The sequence below is a fragment of the Mauremys reevesii genome, linkage group 18 (assembly GCF_016161935.1).
Source record: "Mauremys reevesii isolate NIE-2019 linkage group 18, ASM1616193v1, whole genome shotgun sequence".
Classification (NCBI taxonomy): domain Eukaryota; kingdom Metazoa; phylum Chordata; order Testudines; family Geoemydidae; genus Mauremys; species Mauremys reevesii.
Window position 1 is genome coordinate 25,272,895 of NC_052640.1, and position 23,429 is coordinate 25,296,323.

Sequence of the window (23,429 nt, forward strand, 5' to 3'; positions counted from 1 at the left end):
CCGTTTTTTCACAGTTACCAGCTGGTAACCCTATTTCTGCTCGACCATCAGAAATGTGACGAGAGGCGAAAGGACCCCCTGGAAGCACTTTGTATGCCTGGATTGCTATCCTGGATTCTCTGCCACGCAGACCAAAGGGATATTTCCCTTTCTTGATTGCCTCTATTTATTTTTCTTCTTCTTTTCAGGCCATTTTACTTGGGCATGTGCTCAGCAAGTGAAATCTGATGAGAAATAAAACTTCAAACCTTGCTCCTCATCCTGCCAACCTCTTGTAGAGAGGAAATAGCTTAATTTAATAAGTCTGGATTTGGAAACCTCTTTGCTTTACTCTTCTGTGTGGAAACAGTGACACTAAAAGAGAGGCTTCGGGGTTTGTTGTTTTGTTTTCAGTGTCTTTTATTTATTTGGTTTATTTCAAGTGAAGCTCTAACAGAAGTAAAATGAATCCACAAAAAGTCAGTTTCAGGCTTTTTTCCTCCTTCTTTTTCAGGAGGGGGTGGAGGGACAAAGGGAACTATATCATGCAGGGCTTTCCCAAATCAAGTCAAGTGAATCTCACATGTGAGCTCCTCTCAAATGGAAAGCAGGTACGCTTGTTTTTCCGACCCCCGAGAGAGCGCTGGGCTATGCTTGTGATGGGTGGAACTTTCCCCCGCAGCCACGTTAGAGGAGGCAATGTTTTGGGTCAATGGTTAGGAGGGCAAATGAATGTGACAAAGAAGCTGAGTTCTTTTCCCACCCTCAGTGCACTGGGAATGGAGGAACTGGCAGATTCATTTGAAATGATCGTGAGTCTTTGGGTCATTGGTGAAATGAATTATGTTGTCTCGGTTATTATTTATATTGCAATACCATCTAGAGGCTCAGATCCGGGCCCCACTGCGCTAGACACTGTACGAACAGTGAGTGAAAGACAGTCCTTACTCTAAAGAACCTACACTTTGGACAAGACAAAGGGCTCTAAGGGCAACAGAGATCAAATGACTTGCTCAGAGTCATAGAGCAAGTCAGTGCCAGAGCCACATGTAGACCCCAGACCAGCATCACAGCCCTTTCTGCTAAACAACACTGCCTCTTGTTCGTAGCATAGCTGCAGTGGAGTATTGCAAGGATGATAGATTTCCCAGGGCAGATGCAGGAACTGGAATTGCAGAGTGGGTCAGGAGTATTATCTCCCCCACCCAAATAAAGCACCCGATGAAAATTGCAACTGTCTAAGAAATACTAAGACAAACATAAGCCATGATCGTGAAAAGGAGGAGAAATGGTGGAAATCCATACAGCATGGACAACAGTCAAAATATGGTGGGTGGGTAGCGGGAACCCTTATAAGCTGGAAGATAGACACATAGGGACAAATTCAGACCTGATGCAAGCAAATATAGTTCCATTGGGTCAAGGGACTTTTAACAGTGCTTAACCCTGCCACTTGTTTTCCAGTTATGAAAGACATGGGCATTTTCTGATTTCTTCATCCATATGACTCCTCTTCCTATCAAGAAGAGGCAAGATAAGGTCAATTGCAAGCAAAAACATAATGTACCACATTCTGATCACGTTTACACCGGTGCAACTCTGAAGTAACTGACTTCATTCAGGTCATTCCAGATTTACACTGAGGTCAGAATCAAGCTCAATAGTTTGTTGGGGTTTTTTTAGACTCTGAAAAATGTTCTTTATTGCAGTCCTGTGACCCACTGCTCTAAAATCGATATAAAAAGCTATTAAAATGTGGTTTTGTTTCTGTGTCTAATAAAGTGCATTACAATGCACGTCTCGTTATACACTATATCAAAAAATATACATGTGGGATTTTCAAAAGTGCTCAATATTGGTCTAACAGTTCCCCATGGGAGCTTAGTCATTGACTTCAATGGGATCAGAGTTAGGCCAATGCTGAATACTTTAAAAAATTACGCCCTGTATGTATATTTCGCCTAGAAGAGGGTCAAACTAAGAACCTGGATCCGTGACCTCAAGCTGTTACATGAGATATGGTGGCAGGGTGTAAGGGAACGAAAGAGATAAGGTAGGTGTTTACTTCACTTTTGGGAGGTCACCATATTGTTTGTCCAGTTCAAGGACAGTTTTGGCCTCTTTGCTGATTCTTGCAACCAGGGTATTCATTATGGTGCTGGCTTTTGTGATGTGGACACCTGTCCTGTGGGGAATAAAACTCAGAACTACCAGCTCATTTCTATGGCTCACAGAACAACCACAAGGTGGTTACTCAGATGATCCTAAACCCAGAGAGGGACAGAAACACAGCTTCATTTTTGTTCTCTGCTAATGATACATTCTGGTGAATGTTAGATTTGATCTGGCAACCTTTAGAGGTGAAAGGTTCCATCTCCTATCGCCAGTCTTCTGCATTACTCAGTCCTCTGATACATCAGCATGTTTAAATAACATTTAATGGGCCAAAATGTACAAAGCAATCAATGGCTATCAACCACCATGGTCATTAATGGTAGGAATATATTACCCCAACTCCACAGGCATTGGGCCAGATCCTCAGCTCGTGTAAACCAATGCCACCAATTTACATTAGTAGAGAACCTGGCCCATTATCCCTCTTACGGAAGAGAAAACTTGCAGCCTGCACATATCATATATATAATAGCCTCAGTCTGTGCTATGGACCCCAACGGGACATGAAGTCTAGCATCATAAAGTTGCAACACTGGGTGGAATGCAGCTTGCTGAACTTTGTGGCTCTAACCTGAATTCATAACTCTTGGGGTTCACCCCTCTCCAAAAAAGATGAATTCACTAAGGAAACAGAGCTCCTAATTCAGCTGCCATGCTTCCCCTGGTGCTTCATGGCTCCTGACACTCCTAGAACCCTTTGCTGGGAATCCAGATTACATGGGCTGGCTGCAAGGCTAAGAGCTCCCTGCAGTCCCACAGGGGAGATCAATCTTAGGTTTCACAACTGACTAAAGACATGTACCTGGCTGAGCCGAATGCCCGGCGGTCTGTCTCCAGTGCTCTGTGGCAGCTGCAGCTGTTACCACTCTCTGGCTGCAGACTCGTGGTGGCCAGGAGAGTGCGTGGTCGGCCTAGAGTCTGGCGGTCTGTCTCTGCCTCTCTCTCTCATTCTGTCAGATTTATATATTATATCAAATATCTTTAAAGAGCACAATTTGAATGCTAGGTCTTATAATTCCATCTCGGGAGTTCTGATGACTCAAGCTTGGTTCTTGTGGTTTATGATGTCACCAGAACCCGTCGATGGAATTGTAGCCCCATAATTCACAGTTACCCTGTTATTTATTCTGCACAATATATGGCTGCAGTTTAATCACCAGGGTAAATTGCTGAAGCATCTTTGTGGAAACTATAATGTTACTGTAGCAGTATCTAACGCAGCACTGATTCAGCTGTGATGGCTAATGCAGACAATACAATCCATAATCCTGTTAGCACTACTGCATCTACTAAGTAGGACAAACCTCAAAAACTTCAACTGTGATGGGCCAAATCCAGACCTAGCGTAAGTAGATGCAAATCCTTTGATTTCAGTGGACTTGTTCCCACTTAAACCGGATTTTAACTTAAGCCCTAGAAATTAGGAGGTGGATCCAAACTTTCCAAACCTATGCAAAAATATGATGATAAATTTTGTGCAAACAAGTTTTCTGGTATCAGAGGGGTAGCCGTGTTAGTCTGGATCTGTAAAAGAAGCAAAGAGTCCTGTGGCACCTTATAGACTAACAGACATATTGGAGCATGAGCTTTCGTGGGTGAATACCCACTTGCATCCGACAAAGTGGGTATTCACCCACGAAAGCTCATGCTCCAATACGTCTGTTAGTCTATAAGGTGCCACAGGACTCTTTGCACGTTTTCTGGTGAGATTCTTGCTACTTCTGGTTAAAATACTATGAGACGAACCTTTCCCTATGGTATTTTTGTCTCTTCCAGTTCCAGTCCCTGAAATCAGTACTGAAGATTCTCAAACTGAATATTTCAGAACCTCAAATGTTTAAGGCTTGAATTTGTTTTTAAAAATGGGCAAAAATTTCAGGAGATTTCTTATTTTAGCTGAACTGCCTCCACTCTACCTATCTGATACTGCATAATCTCTCCATGCCTGGGGTGTGTTGTAAAATGTGGCATCTGAATGGTGCCATGTCACTGTGTTGCAATGGTTCATTTAAGTAAAAACAAAACAAAAAATGGTGGCAAAATATTTTTTGCTAATCCTTGTTTTTATGTAATCTCCCAGGCTGAGATTTCCACAGCTGCCTAAGGTTTTTGGACACCCTGTTCCATCCAAATCTAGGGCTGATTGAAAATCTCCTGTCAAAACTGGTTTTTGACAGCCAGTTGGGATATTGACTAAACATTTTTTTTTGCATGCAAATTGTCTTCTTCCCACAGAAAATTTCAAGTTTATGTTAAAAACACCAGAATTCAAGGGTTTTTTTTATGAAAAGTGAAAATTTTCAATGGAAAAAAATTTCCACGGGAAAAAGAAATTCTGATCAGCTCTATCCAAATCCTTTAATGCAGCTTTGAAAATCTCAGCCCATTTTTTCTCTCTCTCCCCTCTCAACATTTGCAGAACATTATCACTGTGCTATGCATCACAGTTCACCACGTCCAGCGGCTTATTAGTCTGCTGCTTATGGGGAATGTCATTTTACAATGTAACTTCTTTTTTTAAAGTAGTGGTTTATTATTTTCTACAAGGAATCATTGTTTTAACCTGAGCAACCAACATGTGTTTCATGAGATATCACCTTTTAAACACTTAGCAGTTGAGTTTCAGTCATCAGACTTTGCCGTCCCTGGATTCATACAGTTATACTGTTCTAGTAACTCGATACAGTGCAACAGAGGGAAAAAAGCCTTTAAATTTATGGTGGGGCTCCGCTCTAATCATGTTGTTGCTTAGACTTTGTCTTAGCTATCAATCATTTTTAATGACAGTTTCAGAGGAAAGAGCTGAAAAGCAAATCTTACCCGACTTTCTCATCACTGGTGGCATGTCATAACTTAAATCAAACCTTTTTATGGCACAGCATTGCATTATGGAAGTTATGCAAACTAAGGGCTAAACCCTGCCCTGTCCTTAATGAGTGCAGGGACCCCTCCCAGCACAGGAGCAGGGCGAAATATCCGCTAGAATGAAATCCTGGCTCCCCTCGAGTCAGCGACAAAACTCCCATTGACTTCAACGGAGGCAGGATTTCACTCCTTTCTTCCAAAGTGCTGCTTGTGTCTGTGTCCCAGAGGGAGAATGGTCAGCTGGCACAGGGAATTGCAATGGCCCTGTATTATACAGGAGGTCAGACTAGATAATCACAGTGGCTCCTTCTGGCTTTATAATCTACAACTCATAGGCGCTGACTTTGTCTGCTCCAGGCCCGCCCCCACTCCACCCCTTCCTCCAAGCCCCCAGCCCTGCCCCTGCTCCGCCCCCTCCCTGCCTCTTCCTGTCCCCTCCCCCAAGCGCACCCCGTCCCTACTCCTCCCGCTCCCTCCCAGCACCTCCTGCATGCTGCTGAACAGCTGTTCCGTAGTGTGGGAGGAGTTGATCAACAGGGCCGCCGGCGGGCGGGAAGCACTGGGGGAAGGGGGAAGCTTGGCTGCTGATGGATGCTAAGCATCCGCTGAGCACGCACGGAGTTGGTGCCTATGTTATGAATCTATGAGGTTCTGAGGCCCACGCATCCTCTGTGTACATATGGCCAGCAGCAGGCATTTGGACGGGAAGTGCGGTGCTAGTCGTGCATCTTTCTAATGGCCCCATCCTGCTCCAACTGAAGTCAAAGACTCACGGAAGTCTCACTGAACTGGAGGTTTAGTGGATAGGGCACTGGAGTGGGTGTCACAGAACTAGAGCATCCAGAGTCTGGTCCACTGATCTCCATGGAGGTAAAGTACTGCTCCAAATAAATAGGAGTATCATAATCCGGCCCACTGACTTTGTAGCCCATGTTTACACAGTATTGCTTCGTGTCCCCCTCTAGTGCCTGGACCATATAGATGTTTATGAGCCTGCTATGGCCTTTGAGCCATCAGAAGTGGCTGTTTTAGCTCAGACAGTAGAGGCTCATGGTTATCACAGGCCCTGAGTTCATTCCCCAGTGCCAGTGGACCCATCCGGGAGCATCCAGTTACAATGTCAGTGAGACTTCTCCCAGAGTAAGGGGTCCAGCCCTAAATTAATACAGCATCTTTATGGATCCAGTCCTGTCCTTTCTTTTTCCAATCCCAAGGTCTGTGTCTATAAACTGAACCTGGACTTTGAGGTTCAAACTACCCTAGATTTGAGAGGGTTGAGTAAAGGGCACTATTTAAACCAATATTCATAAATGTCATTTGTTACTTGAGAACTGGAGTGAGGATTTGATTGGATTTTGAAAGATGTGATTCATAGTTACACCAAGGGCTTGTCTACACTTGGAAAAGTTAATCTGGAATAAGGTGAATAGAGGGTGAATCTAATTGTTATTGATCCACTCCATACCTGGATGCTCTTATTCTGAAATCAGAGTACCTTGTTCCAAATTAGCCTAATCTACACAAGAAGCCAATTGGGAGTCATTAATCAGGAATAGCTATTCCAGACTAACTCCATGTGTAGATGAGCTCCAAGGGCATGTCTACAGGCAGCGGCAAAACATACTAGAGTGGTTTGATTTCTAAAGCGCACCAATATGTTGCACGTTAACTGGCCTGTGTAGACCCCGCTGGCACAGACTAAAAGTTCCCTAATGCACTTTAATTCAGTACTGTTTGGAACAGCACAATGTTCAAGTGCACTACGGAACTTTTTGTTTTTGCCAGCAGGGGCTACGTGGGCCAGTTACAGTTTACGGCACAACATGTTGATGTGCTTTAGAAGTCACACCGCTTTACACTACTAGAGCGCTGGAAAGGGCTCTTATTGAAAAGGAGAATCAGACCCTGGTTGGGCAGATTTTTACCCAGTGTTGGTTTCCTGGTGGGAATGAGAGAGAAAGGAACCTTCTGAATAAGTTTCCACCTTTTGGATAATGCAATGCAAGATGTTTGTTTATTGCAAGAAGTTTTAGTGGGGCCGACAGCCTCAGGGTATACACCACTCCACTTCAGGCTTTAGATGCTCCGAGATGCATTAGGAACATTTGCCTTGATCTTTTATTACTCTGGTAAATCATTTATTCTGGTCGCCTACTTATGCATTCCCCCTCATCCGCCTTATCAGATATAATGATCATGGTGTATAGCCCTCTCACCCATGTTCTGCAGATTTGCATACATAGCTCACTGATTATAAACTAACTAATGAACTATAACAGCTCAGCTCCTTTGAAGAACTCCCAGTCTTGTAATGGTAACTTGCCACCACCTTTTTCAGTAACAGACCAGGTTCAGGTCTGGATTTGGATTTGAATTCCGTTGGCATTCAGGGGGGCTTGAATCTGGCATATTGTATTGGATCTGTCTTTACTATGTTACTGAATCTTATTGATTCTAACTGGATCATACAGAATGTACACGGGTGAATGACTGAAAGCTCCTCTCCTCTTCTCTTCCATAGTATGTATTTTTAGTCGTTAGCAACGTGTTTCACGACTTCTTCTACAAAGGGCTATCAAGGTCCCCCCGGTTACTCAAACGTTTGGCTCCATGGCATTTGTACTGCTTTTAATTGGTATGTTCCGGTGCAGGAATTTGGAATGCCGGTGTGTACCATGCCTCTGGGTGTGCCCAGGATTGATGGCAGGTGTGCCGTGTGTGTGTGTGTGTGTGTGTGTGTGTGTGAGGGCTGAATGGCAGGCTGTGCATGTTAAAAACTGTGCAAGCTAGGAATACCATATTTAACATGCATTTGGGCTCAGCACTTTTATACTGTGCCACCTTCTGTTTGGGCCCCGCTCTGATCACCTTTTCCAATCAGATCAAATCGTGTCTCCCCCAGTGACAATGGGGATTGCAGTGAGGAGGACAGAGATTCAGATTGTTCTAGTTCTACCTCTGAAATCCTTTCAGGGATGCTCGCTCTGTCTCTTCTCACCCCGTCGCTTCCACTGGGGCTGAGTCATTGCATTCAGCGTGCGTGCACTGACGCCTCGGAGAGACTCGGCCCGTTCCCTCGTCTCACTTCCACTCCCTTCCAGGGTGGATGCGCGCCCTGGAGGGATGTGGTTTGTCTCAAGACATAAGACGTCCTCCCTCGACGACTATGTTACTTCCACAAGCTACAAAGGGCTGGCAAGAGGGAGAGAGATGCTCCTGTGGTGCCGCTTCCCACTGAGATACGTGTTAACAAGCCCACGCAGCTGGAACGAGAAACGGGCACCTTTTAATCTCTTCTCAAAAAGACCCAAGCCACTGGAAATGAACAAAGACCCGCACGCACACACACACGCACACACACACACACAAACAAGCTGTAGAGAGGACTCAGCAAGGAGGGGAAGAGGGGAAATTATCCAATTAGTTGGGGGGAGGAGAGAGAGAGAGCCAACAGGATGCACCTGTCAATCAGGGCAGACAGCTGCAGCTCCCCCTATTCTCCTGGCTATCGCAGTACTGACAGCAAAAAAGGTAAACAATACAAAAGAAAGCACGAGGCAGTGGCTTTGCTTCCAAGCAGGGTGAGCTGGGACATGATGGGACTCAGGTCTCAGCAAGTTCAGCGTGCTAAGCAGGGGATCAGACTAGATGATCATAATGGTCCCTTGTGCCTAGTCTCACAGATTTTAAGGCAGATGTTACCTTCCCATCACTTTGGGGAACTGGCCTTCTGATCTATCCATCTGTCCTATCTCTCCATCTCTCCCCAACCCTTCAGGTTCTAATATTGGTGCCCATCACAACTTTATCTGACCTCTGCCCTAGGACTTGGGCTCCCACCCAGGGCTGACACTGCAGAAGGATGCTGCTGTGTTATGAGGCCTGCCCTACGGATGAGGTACTAACCTGTGAGATCCCTTCCACCTGATTGGTGGGTTTGCCCCTAGGAGACATGACTGACTCCATGGTGCTTTTGGGAAGGCGGAAGGGATAACATCAGTGTCCTGGCTACGGTCTCTCAGTAAAACAGCTTCTAATCAACCCTGACTTGACAGTTGCATTGATCTGGTTGCACTGGTTTGAAAGCCTGGTACAATCTGGGTGTGAACAATGCCAAATTCTGTTCTATAGAGACTCCTACCCCTCTGGTATCTTGCACAATTTTGTAAGGTTTGTGGCTGAATGAGGAAAGGGAATTTTTCTTTCTCCTCCTTTCAGATCCCTGTTAGAAGAAGCCCCATGCTCCCTGCTGATATACTTTTCAACCTCAAGCAAAGAAAGGTCTTGAGAGCTCAAGTCAACTGTGAGATGGGACCAATGCACACGGCATGCCATGGGGCTTCCTTGATGTTTGCCTGTCAGAGTGCAAGATCCACTCATTCATGTGCGTGATAACTGTGATTAACGGCATGCACAGGGCATGTGAGCATTTGAGAGTGTACCTGTGGTTCGGGGGGGCCATGTGAGAGTGCATGTGACAATGTGCGTATGTGCGCAATGTGCATCTGGCTCTTTAGAGCTGTTTGAGGTTGAGCGTAAAGGGAGTTGGACTCTGGTCTCTATTACACCAGTGTCAATGCAGAATAGAGCTTAATGGAATTGCTTCAGATTTGCATGGTTGTAGCTCAGAAGCAGAATTTGCTCCCTTATTCTGTGTGTTTGTGCACATTTGTGTGCAAGTGCTTAGAAACGGTCGCGTGTGCTGGGTCTTCAAATGTGCGTGTCTGCTTGGAAATGCATGAACGGGTATTCTTGTCTACATGTGTGTTCATGTATGTGCCCTAGCAGGTGCATGTGTTTTGAGGTGCGTGTGGGCCTATTACGGGGGTGGGTGGGTGAGATTCTGTAGCCTGCCATGTGCTGGTCAGACGAGACGATCACAATGGTCCCTTCTGGCTTTAAAAGTCTGAGTGACATTCATCTGTGTTCAAAATGGTTTTCCCCCCACCTTTTGTGTGTGCATCCATGCCAGTTTAACTGGGTGGGAGTTCCTGCTGTGTGCATATGTGCATGTATCATCGGTCCCTGTCTGCGTGCCTGATTGGTGGGTTTTGGTGGGTTCCATATATATGTGTTTTGGGGACTGATACGAGCATATGATTCTATGATTCATAAGGGTTGGTGTGTCGTTGTGCCCACGTGGGCATTCATGTGGGTGTACACAAGCTTGTGTGTCTGGGTCAGCATTTTTGTTTGGGAAATACAGTAGAGGAGAGTCATACAACTATAGAGCTGGAAGGGACCTAGAGAAATCATCAAGTCCAGCACTCTGCCCTGAGGCAGGCCCAGGTAAAACTAGACCATCCTTGACAGTTGTTTGTCCAACCTGTTCTTAAAAACCTCCACTGGTGGGGATTCCACACCCACCTTGGAATCTTATTACAGAGCTTAACTACCCTTCCAGTTAGAATGACTTTCCCAATATCTAACCTAAATCCCCATTGCTTCTTGTCCTACCTTCGGTGACCATGGAGAACAATCGATCACTGTCCTCTTTATAGCAGCCCTTAACATATTTGAAAACTCTTATCAGCTCACCGCTCAGTCTTCTTTTCTCAAGACTAAACATGCCCAGTTTTTTTAACCTTTCCTCATAGGTCAGGTTTTCTAAACCTTTGATCGTCTTTTGTTGCTCTCCTCTGGAGTGTCTCCAATTTGCATCCGACGAAGTGGGTATTCACCCACGAAAGCTCATGCTCCAAAACGTCTGTTAGTCTATAAGGTGCCACAGGACTCTGCTGCTTTTACAGATCCAGACTAACACGGCCATCCCTCTGATACTTGACTCCAATTTGTCCACATCTTTCCTAAAGTGTGGTGTCCAGAATGAGACACAATACGCCAGCTGAGGCCTCACCAGTGCTGAGTAGAGCGGAACAATTACCTCCCATGTCTTATATACCACACTCCTGTTAACACTCCCCATAATATTAGCTTTCTTCGTAGCTGCATCACGCTGTTGATTCATATTCAATTTGTGATCCACTATAACTCCCAGATCCTTTTCAGCAATGCAACCACCTAGCCAGTTATTCTCCATTTTGTAGTTGTGCATCTGATTTTCCCCTCCCAGCTTGGTGTCATCTGCAAATTGTATAAGCTCACTCTCCACTCTATTATCTGAGTCACTGGACTGACCCCTTTGTGATCCCACTAGTTATGTCCTCCCATTGATAACTACTCTTTTGAGTACAGTCTTTCAACCAGCTGTGCACCCACCTTGTAGTAATTTCATCTAGACCACATTTCCCTAGTTTGTTTATGAGGATATCATGTGGGACTATGTCCAAAGCCTTATTAAAATCAATATATGTCACATCTGCTGCTCCCCACACATCCAGTAGGCCAGTAACCCTGTTAAAGAAGGAAATTAGGTTGGTTAGGCATGAATTGTTCTTGACAAATCTATGCTGGATATTCCTTATAACCCTATTATCCTCCAGACACTTACAAACTGGTTGTTGAGAAGTTTGTTCCAGTATCTTTCCAAGTATCGAAGTCAGGCTGACTAGTTTATTATTCCCTGGGTCCTCTTTTTCCCCCTTTTAAAAGATAGGTACTAGGTTTGTGTTTCTCCATTCTTCTGGGTCCTCACATGTCCTCTAGGAGTTCTCAAAGATAATTAGGGGTTCTGAGATTGCTTCAGTTAGTTTCTTAAGTACCCTTGGATGAATATCATCAGGGCCTGCCAACTTGAAAACATCCAACTTATTTGAATATTCTTTAACCTGATCTTTCCCTATTTTGGCTTGCATCTCTTCCCTCTTGTTGTTAATATTGTGTTGAATATTTGGTCACCATTCACCTTATTAGTGAAGAGTGAAGCAAAATAAGCATTAAGCATCTCCGCTTTCTTGATGTCCTCAGTTATTAGCTCTCCTTCTCCACTAAGTAGAGGACCTACTCTTTCCTTTCTTTCTCTTGCTCCTAATGTATTTAAAGAACCTCTTCTTCTTCTTACCTTTTATGTCCCTTGCTAGAAGAAGGATGGCATGGTGGCTAGAGGCACCAGCCTATGTTACAGGATACTTGGGTTCAATTTCCTGCTCCCTCAAAAACTTCCTGATGTTGGCGTGACAGAGATGGCAATTTCCTGGAGACTTGGGAAACCTTATGGAATTAAGTTTAAGTATCTTTAGGTTCCATTATATTAGATGAATCGTTTGTGTATTATTGTGGGCTGGGATTGTAAGTAGCCTCTCGAGGGAGGAGATGTGAGACATGGTGGTTGAAAGGACCATAGTGAAAATGCCAGAGAAGAATGGACTTTTGGGACAATACATGTGAAGTGGCTTGCCTGGGGAGTGGAGAATACAAATTCCTCACCTCCGGTTACGCAAAACCCCAGCCTTTTGATGCTTTGCCCTGAAGAGAGGGTTTTTTGTCTGCTGATCACCAGTTACATGAGGCCAAGAGCAAAGGCCCAAGTTGGATAAGGGAAAGACTAACTATTCCTGGTGATTCTGGTTCTGAATCTGAGACAGTTATAAACTTGTAATCATGGAGAAAACCCAATTGCGGGATTTGAAGGACTTACACCTACCAGAGCCTGAGGATGGAATTGGGGTAATCTCTGGCAAACTTTTAGCATGCCTGGAGGTTCTTTTATTATTTTAAATACGTTTTCTCTTTAATGCTTTCACCTTAAGAATAAATGTGCTTGCTGGCTGTGTGGTAACCTGTGACTGCTGGCAGTTATAGCTGTTCATAGCCTTCAGAGAGCTGGCCTCCTTAGATTACCTGGTTTGCTGGGAATATCATGGTGTAGGCAGGGAGCTGAGCAGCTTGGAAAGGAGGGAGAGAGACCCGAGTCTGTACCTGAGAGAGCTGACTGCTGAGGAGCTGGGAGCCTAGAGTGAGTGCCCTTGAGGGACCATCCACAGGGAATGCAGGTCCAGTTGCCCTGAACTGTGATGACTGGGGCAAGTCATTTAGCCTCCCTGTGCCTCAGTTCCCCTTCTGTAAAATGGGGATAATGGCACTTCCCTATTTCAGAAAAGTGTTGTGAAGGTAAATGCATCAAAGATTGTGAGGTGCTCTGATACTACTGTAATGGGTACCATAGCCGGTCATGCATTTTGAGTGCAGGGGCAAAGCCCTTCTTTTACTGTTGGCAGCTGGGAGGGAGGGGAAACAACACAGTTCCAGCCTTACATATTGTCCTTGAGCATCTGCCCTGGTGTAGGGCAGCATAGCTCGTTTCAGGCCAGGAGAGATGCTCTGCTGGCCCATGTCACTGCTGCTCTGAAAAAGAGCAGTCTGTGTCCCTGACTAGCATGGGATGCCAACCACAGCATGTTTGAGAGCTGGCTGGAGGCCCGGTCTCTCTCAGCCAGCAGTCCACATGCTCTTGAGGCCGCTAGTTGTCAGTCAGTTTGGTGTAGGCAGGCTTCGCTCTTTGCCAATGTTTGAGCAGTCGGTAGAGAATTCTGCACTGCTGCTGTGTGAGTGAGCGAAAGGGTTAAAGCTCTCGATGCCATCCACCCCACCAATTACATCCATGCTACACAGGGGAGACGGTGGCCATAAAGGGGTCTGCAAATACATGTCTTTGTTTCAGCAAGTGTGTGTCGGTATGGTTGTGGGGTGCATGCCTGAGTTTATAATAAGTATGAACCGGTGCTTTCTTGCGAGTTGTGGGTGTGTTTAGGAATGCACACGTATATGTTGACTGTGTGTGCAGGGGTATGTGGGTGATCGTGCTGGAGCAGATGTGTTTGTGTTTATGGTATGGATACGTGGGTTTCTGTGTGTGTGTTGTTCACACATATCTGATAGCAGCAAATAATGTCACCTCCCAACCTGGAAGGTACCACGACATTCTCCCATCCCTCCCAGGATTAAAAACAACAACAAACAGTGGAGATACAGGAGGAGCTGCTCCTATTCTCCTTTAAAGAGCAGTTAGCAAATTGGCAGCCCCCAGTGCATGCTGGATCCAAGTTCACTTTTGCACTGGGGTGCAGAGAAGAGAGAAGCAACGATTTGTTTGCCACTGCCCTCGAGCCAGGAAACCTAAGCTTGGCGGAGTTCCAAGGCCACAGCACATTCGTATCTAAAGAGAGTGTCAGGCAATCGCTCACACGCACAGACAGACCCACACCCCATCCTACCATTCCCTCTTTGTGTATTTTTGAAGTACCACAGCGGTTAAGATGCAGAGACAATCTCGAGTTTTCAGGCCATGGCTGTCAGGATGCTGTGCTATATTCATCACCCCTCACTCCGTGGTGATAAAAATTTACACAGCCAACGAAACGAAGATTAATTTCATGTGAAAAGCTGACAGAATGGCCCATGTCATTGCTTTATTTATGCCAGCACTCAGTAACTCCGTGCAAGTTCCATTGAGGTGGCAGACACCCCGTCCCCTTGAGCCATCTCTTCTCCTCTCTAATGATGCCACCGTTTTGACAAAACCGAGCAGCACAGCCGGTATGTGCGAAGTTGGAATTAATTTTCTTCTGAAAGGTCAAGTATGTTAATGAGCTTTTGGCTGCCTGTGTTTGCTTTCTTGTCTGTATTTTTTTTTAATAGGGAAGAAAAAAAGAGGAGCGAAAAAAAGGGGGGAAAGGCAGAAAGAAAGAAACTGCAGGCAGTATAAGTGCCTGTTTTATTTTTCTCATCTGCTCTTCTCATTCCTGGGCTCGGGCTCTGGCAGGAAAAGGCAGTAAGGGGGCTAATGGTATCGGTGGACTTCTGCGAAGGCTGCTTGGAGGGTTGAGAGCGGCTGGGGAGGACACACGTGGTGGAGGTGGTGTAACCGGGCACCAGGGTTACAGTGCACTTGAGGAATTGGCGCCGGCAACATCTGCCTGCAGCCGGCCTGGCTTTCTCTTGTCACTGTTGCGAAGCAGCTGAGCCTCCCGTCGCAGGGTTGTGTGTATGTTGCGGGGGTAGAGAGTGAAGGAAAGGGTAAGATTGTTGGAAAGGAAGAGGGCTGGCCAGCAAGAATGTAATGAGAGAAATGTCATGGGGGGGCCAGGCATACAGACAGGCTGGCATGTGTTGTGGTCAATGTGGGGGGCATAGGCAGATGAAAGAGCAGTTGTCCCCACCTCTTATTATTTGCCATGGACTGTTAGACCTGTGTGGGCTGCCCCCCTTTATCCTCCAAATCCCTCCCGTGATTCCTAAGAGTTGATTCTGCCACGTTCACACATTGGGTAGCACCTTGGAAGTCTTGTTGGTTTCAGTGGGACTTCTTGGGGGATCAGACGGTGATCAGCTGGGCTCTACGGGTATGTCTACCCAGCAAAGAGAAACCCGCAGCTGGTGCCAGCTGACTCGGGGTCACAGGGCTTGGGCTGCAGGGCGGTAGACATGGGACCCTCACCCTGCAGGGTCCTAGAGTCCAGGCTCCAGCCCAAGCCCGGAAGGCTACACAGCAGTGAACCAGCCCTGCAGTCTGAACCCTGCGAGCCTGAGTCGGCTGGGGCGGGCCAGCCATGGGTTTTTCTTTGCTGCGTTGACATACCCTAAATAGCCCACTCAAAGAGGGAGCGTGTTCTAGCAAATTGCAGCAAGCAAATGGGAATCATGAAGCCTCCGGTCTAATCCTGGCTGCTCCACTGACTTTTTGTGCAACCTTGGACTAGATACTTAGGCTCATATTTCCAACACCACGGTTCAGCCACACAGGCATTGGGAATTCACGAGTGCTCACGGACACTGTTTTTGCAAGAAGACCTGCTTTGTTGCCCATGCCCCGCGTTGCACAGGCTGTTTCCCTGGTTCATCCATTCCTGAGGCTCCGGTTGTGATCTGGTCACGTCTCATAAGCTCTGCTGGGTTAGGCCTGACCAGCACTTGACTGAAACCTTGGGTGCTGCCCAAAGTGGAATTGTTGACCTTGGAGGTCATATACGTCAATGTGCTTGCGTAAGTGTAAGGATGAATGATGCAGAATGTAGAAACACAAGGGTCATGCAGGGAATATTTAGGAGTGTCCTTAACTCAGAATGATCCTTGCTTTAAATTTGAAACAACTGATTCTTACGTACAAGTCCTCATCTATGTATGAACCATCAGTCCCCAACACACACACACACATTTGCCCTCTGAGTCAGTACTGCCCAGGTCCTATTGACTTTCAATTGATTTACAGTGACACTTGTGTTCCTAAGTCACTTCGATCTTTTGAAAATCCTGTCCACAAGCCATTGTGCTGTGCTCGATCTCTCTCTCAATCTAATCTAAGATCTCAGCAATTGGATATCTAAGTCTCTCTCTCTTCTGTAGAGTTACTGTGCCCTGTTTAACAGCTACTATGTTCCACTCTAGAGGTGGTTGCATTTAAATGGTGAGTGGGAGTGATTTGGGATAAGCCTCACTCCACAGCAATGGAATTATCTAACACATTTCGGGGACAAATGGTGTTTAGTCGTAGAAATGTAGGGCTGGAAGAGACTTTGAGAGGTCATCTAGTCCAGGCTCCTGCTCTGTGTCATGATCAAGTAAACCTAGACCATCCCTGACAGGTGTTTGTCTAACCTGTTCTTCAAAACCTCCAGTGATGGGGATTCCACAGTCTCCCTTGGAAGCCTGCTCCAGAGCTTAAAAAACTTTTATTGATCAATTCAAGCAAAGGGAAAAAAAAGCTATACAAAGTGTCCAGTATTCAGAACTGTTCCCGCTATTCAGGAGAACTGGAGCAGGGGACAGTTAGTGATCTCTGTGCTGACACTGACTCTGCAAAATCACAAGTGCCAGATGTTCAAGACAGCTCAGGGCTGGATTGTTGAGGGCTCAGCGCCCCACAGCTGGGGCCAGGTTTTCAAAGGAATTCAGCTCCCAGCAGCTCACATCATGCCTCTCGTGGCCAGATTTTCAAAGGGACTCAGCTTCCAACATGCTGAGCAATTCTGAAAATCCCACCTCTTATTTCGGGGCCTAAATGGGAGCCGAGCACTTTTGCAAATGTGACCCATACAGTACAGCAAGGCAATGGCTCTTCTTCCTTGTATACTCATGGTACCATTCCTCTCTGTTTTAGGGGTCATTATCAACCTGCCTTAGCATAATGTCCCATGTGCTGCAGCTGATGGTTTGTTCCACATTCAGTCTCTTTCTTTCGTTCCGTTTTCTCTCCCCCCATGGGAGAGCAGTGGCGCCTGGAACAGAAAGGTCAGCACAGAGGTTTCCTAAGCCTCTCTAGGTCTTAAGGCTTCCTGCTTTGCTAAGAAGAGCTGCCAACATTTTCTCCACCGCAGAACCCAACATCTCTCTCTCCCAAGGCCTTAGTCTTCTCCTTGGTGGAAATCTGACCATGGCATGAAGCTGCAGAGGGGCTGTTTAGGGGCTTTAGTTAATAAAGCAATTCACTCCTTTGCCGATTAGTGTTTTAAAATTGAAGGTCTAGAAAATTAATCCTCTGAAAGGCAAAGACCCAAAGTAAGGTGGTGGTGGTGGTAAATGATAACGTCATTGCAGAAACAGTGCAGAGGGAGGAGCAGCTAGACAGCAGGAGGAATAGCAGGATCCAAGGGAAAAGGAACTGGATCAAGGGAAGCAACCTGAGAGTGGCAGCTGGATAGGGGAAGATGGCGTGAGAGCAGGATATGGAGAAAGATCTGAACCAGGGCCTGGATTTAGAGAAACAAAGCAAGAGCCAGACAGAGGGAGATGGCTCAGGGGTGAAAGTCAGAAAGGGACAGATGTGATGGGCTTAACTCCTTCTATTCATAGTCTCCCCTTAGAGACTTGCCATGAGACTCGCCTCTTACACAAGATTGGTAGGAACATTGGGCCAGATCCTCTGCTCTATTTCCCTAGGATAGATGGAGACTGCACTAAATCGCTTTCTGGGATGTATCTTACAGCACCATACATATTGCTTCGGGATTTGGCCCACTGTTTGCCAGTTATTTGTAGGGCTGCCAGTTTTGGTTGCATGTATTCCTGGAGGTTTCATCACATGATATACTCTTTAATTAAAGATTAATCTTTAATTCCTGGAGACTCCAGGGCAATCCTGGAGGATTGGCAACTCTAGTTATTTGCTCTGGGCCAGGAAGGGAAGCTGAGCACATACCTCTTCTATTGTTGTAGCACCTTGCATGGAACGTGGAGGGAGGAGGAGAGGTTGCAGGAAGGAAGAGTTTGGAGGCAGCACCAGGAAGTCAGTCTGTGTGCACATGGCTGGAATGCTATCTGCAGTTGCCGTACCTCTATAAATAGTTTGCTTGATAAAGAAGACGTTTAGTTTTAGAAATATGAAGTCCTCTCCTATTATTACCCAGCTTGCAGTACATGAAACAATTGTAGGTTCCATATCAACACTGTTTTTATGTAGATGTGAGTTTATTTAAAGAAACCCCCAAATCCTCATATTCAAAGTCCAAAGGTCCTTTTTATTTGTTTTTACATGGTGGTTAGATATGCCCTTGACAGCACTCCTTCAGTGGTGCCACTAGTTGAACAGAGGGCCAAACACTGAAAAGGAAAAGGAAATGAAAAAAGCATTGAGTGTTTCTCCTGGAGCCAGGAGGGTGAGAATTCTTTGTGTGGCTGATGTGCCGTGCTGTGTGGGGCCTGGGGGAGCACTGCTATCCCATGTTACCTGATCTGCCAGACTTCAAGGGCATCAGTTTCAGGGGATATGGCGCTCTAGGTAGGTGGCAAAGTGCATGAAAAGTGGGGCAAAGAGGAGAGGAGAGGGAGGGTGTGGAAGTGAACAAGGGGGAGCCCTAAATCTCTCTCAGGTTGAAAATCTGATATGATGGTCTCCCCACTTCTGCTCACTTGCTAGGAGTGCAAAAGTCACAGGGGAGGGGAGGGTTGGGTGGGGCTTCAGCTAGATCGAATGAAATGTTTTGCTAGATGCAGCAACAGAGCGCTTCCCAGCTATCAGCTGGTGCTTTCACTCACACGCATCTGTGATTGATGGGCAGAGAGTATAAACACCTCATTAGTGCTGTAATTCACTGGTTAGAGCTCAGAAGCTGCTGTGGGAGAGAGGGGGAAAGGGTTCAGAAACTTTAATAAAGAAAAAAAAATGAAGCCGGAGAAGAACGGATCTAAAGGCCACACAAATCATTGTGGGGAGTTATCCGACGCACTTTGAAAACTTTAATTGCTGATAATGGCCAACCTGTTGGGTGGTATTTTATTAACACTAATAGATTTTTACGGGATATTTCTCACGTTGCTCTCCCAGAGCCTGAGGATTACATTAAATATTAAAAGTTAATGCTCTTGGTTGCTGTTTCAAGGATGCCCTGCTGAAAACGAGCTTTCCCGCAAGTTAGGAGCCGGGAGAAAACATGAGCCACTCTTGCCGTTTACGTCCTCTGCAGTAATAATGAGGGGAATGCTTGGAGCTTAAGTGGCACCTTCCAACTGAGGATCTGAAGGCCATGTCCAAATGTTCATGAATGAAGCATCACAGGTGTGATCCCTGGTTTACCGATGGATAGGGGAAGCACAAAGGTGCCCAAATCCCAATGAAAATCAAAGGACCTAACTCCCTGAGGCTCCTTGGAGGTTAAGTCACCCAAGCCAATTGCCGAGGCAGGAGCAGAACCTACCCGTTCTGTTTCATAGCCAGGCCCCCATGCCCAATGTGAATGTACTGGCACGCAGCAGTTGCATTTTGATAAAGATGTTGCATTTGCTCTTGCTGGTGACACATAAATGGCCAGGTATCTGGGGCAGAGGGAAAGGGGCCCAGCAGTGGCGGAAGAGGCCGTATGAAACGTGGGCACCGAGGCGAAGTTTTCAGATGTGCCATGTGCACCAGAGCACCTTCGGAAGGAAACTATCAGGCTATCCGGGCAGCTAAGGGAAAGGCATCCAGGCAGCAGCCAAAGAAGGGAAAGAAAACACTGGGAGCCCTGTGGGTAGGGTAGCTGGAGATAGAGTTTGGGTTCCTATGGGTAGAGCTCCCCACCCTAGGGTTAGGGCTCCCATGGGTAGGGTACTTGGCGCTAGGGTTAGGGCTCCCATGGGTAGGGTACTTGGCGCTAGGGTTTGGGTTCCTATGGGTAGGGTACTTGGCGCTAGGGTTTGGGTTCCCATGGGTAGGGTACTTGGTGCTAGCGTTAGGGTTCCTATGGGTAGGGTACTTGGTGCTAGGGTTAGGGCTCCCATGGGTAGGGTACTTGGCGCTAGGGTTTGGGTTCCTATGGGTAGGGTACTTGGCGCTAGGGTTAGGGCTCCCATGGGTAGGGTACTTGGCGCTAGGGTTAGGGTTCCCATGGGTAGGGTACTTGGCGCTAGGGTTAGGGTTCCCATGGGTAGGGTACTTGGCGCTAGGGTTAGGGTTCCCATGGGTAGGGCTGCCTGTCCTAGGTTTGGGTTCCCTGGGGTAGTGTATTTGCAGCTGGGGTTAGGATTCCTGTTGGTAGGGGGTTTTGGAGCCAAACAGGCTGGAAGGTGGCTAAACTGAAGCAAGCAAGGCTAAATGGGTTGCCCACACCCACCGGGTGAGATAGTGGAAAAGCCAGGAATAGAACCCAGGAGTCCTTATTCGTTAACCTCATCAAAAATGGAACCTATAAATCATCTTTGGTGCCTGCTGCTGCAGTTGTGGCAATGATGTGTTGGGATTTTGTGGTTCCCAATGAGTCTGATGCTGGATAGAATCAAGGGATTTTGATTCGATGCGATTCGATGCGATTCAGTTCAACAAGGCTTTACTTAATATGTACAAAAGGAGAGCACCTGGTACAAAAAATCAGGCAGAGTCCCTCCAGCAAGGAGCCCCTCCCCGTGCTATTCTATAGCACATGGCACTTACAAACAAGTTACAGAACATGAACCTCTAACCAATCAGATTTAACCTTTCCATAAATGGGTTTGTTTATCACATGGTCATAATTCTCCATTCCACATGCTGAGCTCCCCCCGCCCCCGGCCTTCTCTAGAATGTTCCTAGGCTGGTGAGCCACAGCATTCTTCCCTATGCATAAGCACCCTGCAAACCACATTTTCTCCAAAATGAACATAAGCATCCCCTTCAGATGGAAGTAGTACTGTAGACAGGGCTCAGGCCTTTAAACCAAGACCCCTGCCTCAGCCCACCTGTCAATACTACATCTTCCACCAGTTATGCCACTGGTGCTGAATGATGGGTCCGAGTGGTTTTGCAGCCAGGTTCTCGTGCCATGATGACCTGAAATGAGCAGCAGCACCAATCCCCTCTTGACTAGAGTCAGCACAGAGCGTTCAGCAATCATCCAGCCTTCCAGGCTCATCAGGCTGAAGGAGCAGCTTCTTCATGCCTGTTGGACAGGCTGCAGGCTGGATCTTAAATAGAGCTTGTCAAACTGTTAGCAACAAACAGCCCATTTTCCTGTTCATGAATGGGGTCTAAACAGTTTGATTTGTGATTGTTCTAGGAATGCTTTGGGCCTGGTCTGCCATTTCTTGGCACCTCTTGTCACCATTGATACCTGTGCACCGAGATTGCAGAGCACTTCTCACTCTACTTGGGCAACATTTTCCACCCACTTTTGCATTGGTTTGCTCCAGCTGCTTTGCACGGCTCTAGCTTAACCCGGCCAGTTAAGTTAGGCCTGGTCTACACTGGGGGTGGGGGGTTCGATCTAAGATACGCAACTTCAGCTACAGTCGAAGTACCTTATTTCGAATTACTTACCCGTCCTCACGGCGCGGGATCGACGTCCATGGCTCCCCCGTCGACTCCGCCACCGCCGTTTGCGGTGGTGGAGTTCCGGAGTCGACGGGAGCGTGTTTGGAGTTCGATATATCGCGTCTAGATGAGACGCGATATATCAAACTCCGAGAAATCGATTGCTACCCGCCGATATGGCGGGTAGTGAAGACGTACCCTAAGGTTCCCAACTGCTTTGGAGTGGTGCAAAGCAGCCAGAGAATAGCAGTGAATCTGTCCCCTGGAATCTGGATCTGAGAGCCCAGGGCCATTGTGAGCAATGTGACTCTGTGGAGCAGCTGTCATCGCGTAAGAAAGCAGGGGCTGCCTGCAAAGACCAAAAGTTGTCCTCTGTTGTGGAAGGTGGATCTCGGGACTGCAGATGGACAGAATGGAGTGCTGCAGGCTGCAGCTGCTAGCAGGCTCCGATTGCTGGTCAGATATAATGGAAGCATTAAAGACGAGCTCTCCGTGCCTTAATGAAACGTACAGCACAGTGACACTGGGGTGGAGACAGGCAAAACTGGGCATGGTTTTGATTCTGAAGAGCTTGTTGCTCGGGTCGGGGAGAGGTGGGAGGTTTGGAATGGGATCCCATGTTAGCCAGGGTTCCAGGGAGTATTTAGATAAATGGTTCTGAGCCCAGTTCTATCCAGGAGAAACTCCATCGCTTCACCCCCATGAACAAGGCTACATTAAGGCACAGGTACTCCAGGCCTTTTCCTAGGGCCCCAGCTCCTGGAGTCATGAGAATTTCAGCTTTCACTTTAAAAAATGTAAGTTTCTAACCTTCACAGTTACAAAGAAAAACTTGAAAATGGGACTTGAGTGGAATTAATGCAGTGACATCTGCTCCCAAGTGGTAGAGAGGGACCCTACGGCCAATCCTGGTGAGAGACAGAAGATGGCCCCAGTGTGGGTCCCTGCCTCTCTGGAAGGGCAGGAGAAGAGGAGTCTCACTGGCACTCAAGACTGTGGCATGAAGCCACGGAGCAGTGTGAGCCACAGGGCCAGAGCCCTGGGGGCAGGCACGTCTAGGGCCCTGGATTGCCTTAATCTGCCCCAGACCATGAGGCTTAGTGATGACCTGAGCTGTGGGTCTTCTCTCTGCTCTGAAGGAAGAAAGGCTCTGAGTCTGAGACGGTGCTTAAAGAATGAGGGGGAGCGAGTGAGAGGCGGTTTTGCAGACTCTTCCTTTCCAAAGGGTAGATCTATCGGCTCCGAAGTTCTGGGACTTGCCTTGGTGCTAGACTGCAGTTTAGCAATAAAACAGCCTTATTTACTTAACAGGAATCGACTGCTGTATTCACCCCCAGCCCTCAGCTTCTCCCAACCCTCCCTCCCATGCAATAACTACAGCTTTTCCTGATTGACCCCAGAGGCTTTTGAAAAACCTTTTTACTTAAACATATATTGACCTCAGCCTTGCTGCCCGGTGAATTATGTCACAGCTGGCAATCTAGAAATCATAAATTAGCCCTCAAACCTGTGGAACTGTCTGCTAATGACACAGATTCGAGCCTTTGTCGATGGGAGCTGTACCAGGTGCCTCCAAAGCTCTGCCGACCTAGAGAGGTGCCCTTTTTATTCCTTCTCTACAAATCACTCGCTGGGACCTGTAATTTTTTTATTCTCTTCCCCCAGTCCCTTTTCTTCCTTAGCACTGTGCACAAAATGTTATGACCTGGTTTAGCCCACCCTCCAAAGGGAAAGGAAAGAGAGACGTGGTCGTCTTGGGGACTGTTACTTTTACAGGGGGCTTCTTTCTTGCTTTTCTTTCTTGCTATGTTCTATT

General features: G+C 46.8%; 2 long non-coding RNA genes across 6 annotated transcripts in view; one reads left to right on the plus strand and one right to left on the minus strand.

The window, feature by feature from the left end:
• LOC120386064 overlaps positions 1 to 3,168 on the minus strand; it is a 30,908-nt gene extending 27,740 nt beyond the window's left edge. For both annotated transcript variants that reach the window (XR_005589505.1, XR_005589506.1), the window contains exon 1: positions 2,957 to 3,168. This is a non-coding gene — a long non-coding RNA (uncharacterized LOC120386064). The remainder of the gene's footprint in view (positions 1 to 2,956) is intronic.
• LOC120386063 overlaps positions 1 to 23,429 on the plus strand; it is a 177,787-nt gene that overhangs the window by 114,876 nt on the left and 39,482 nt on the right. For 2 of the 4 annotated variants that reach the window (XR_005589502.1, XR_005589501.1), the window contains exon 1: positions 3,276 to 3,499. The exons of the other annotated variants lie outside the window; for them this stretch is intronic. This is a non-coding gene — a long non-coding RNA (uncharacterized LOC120386063). Of the gene's footprint in view, positions 1 to 3,275; positions 3,500 to 23,429 lie in introns of those variants that run through there. 4 annotated transcript variants of the gene reach the window in all.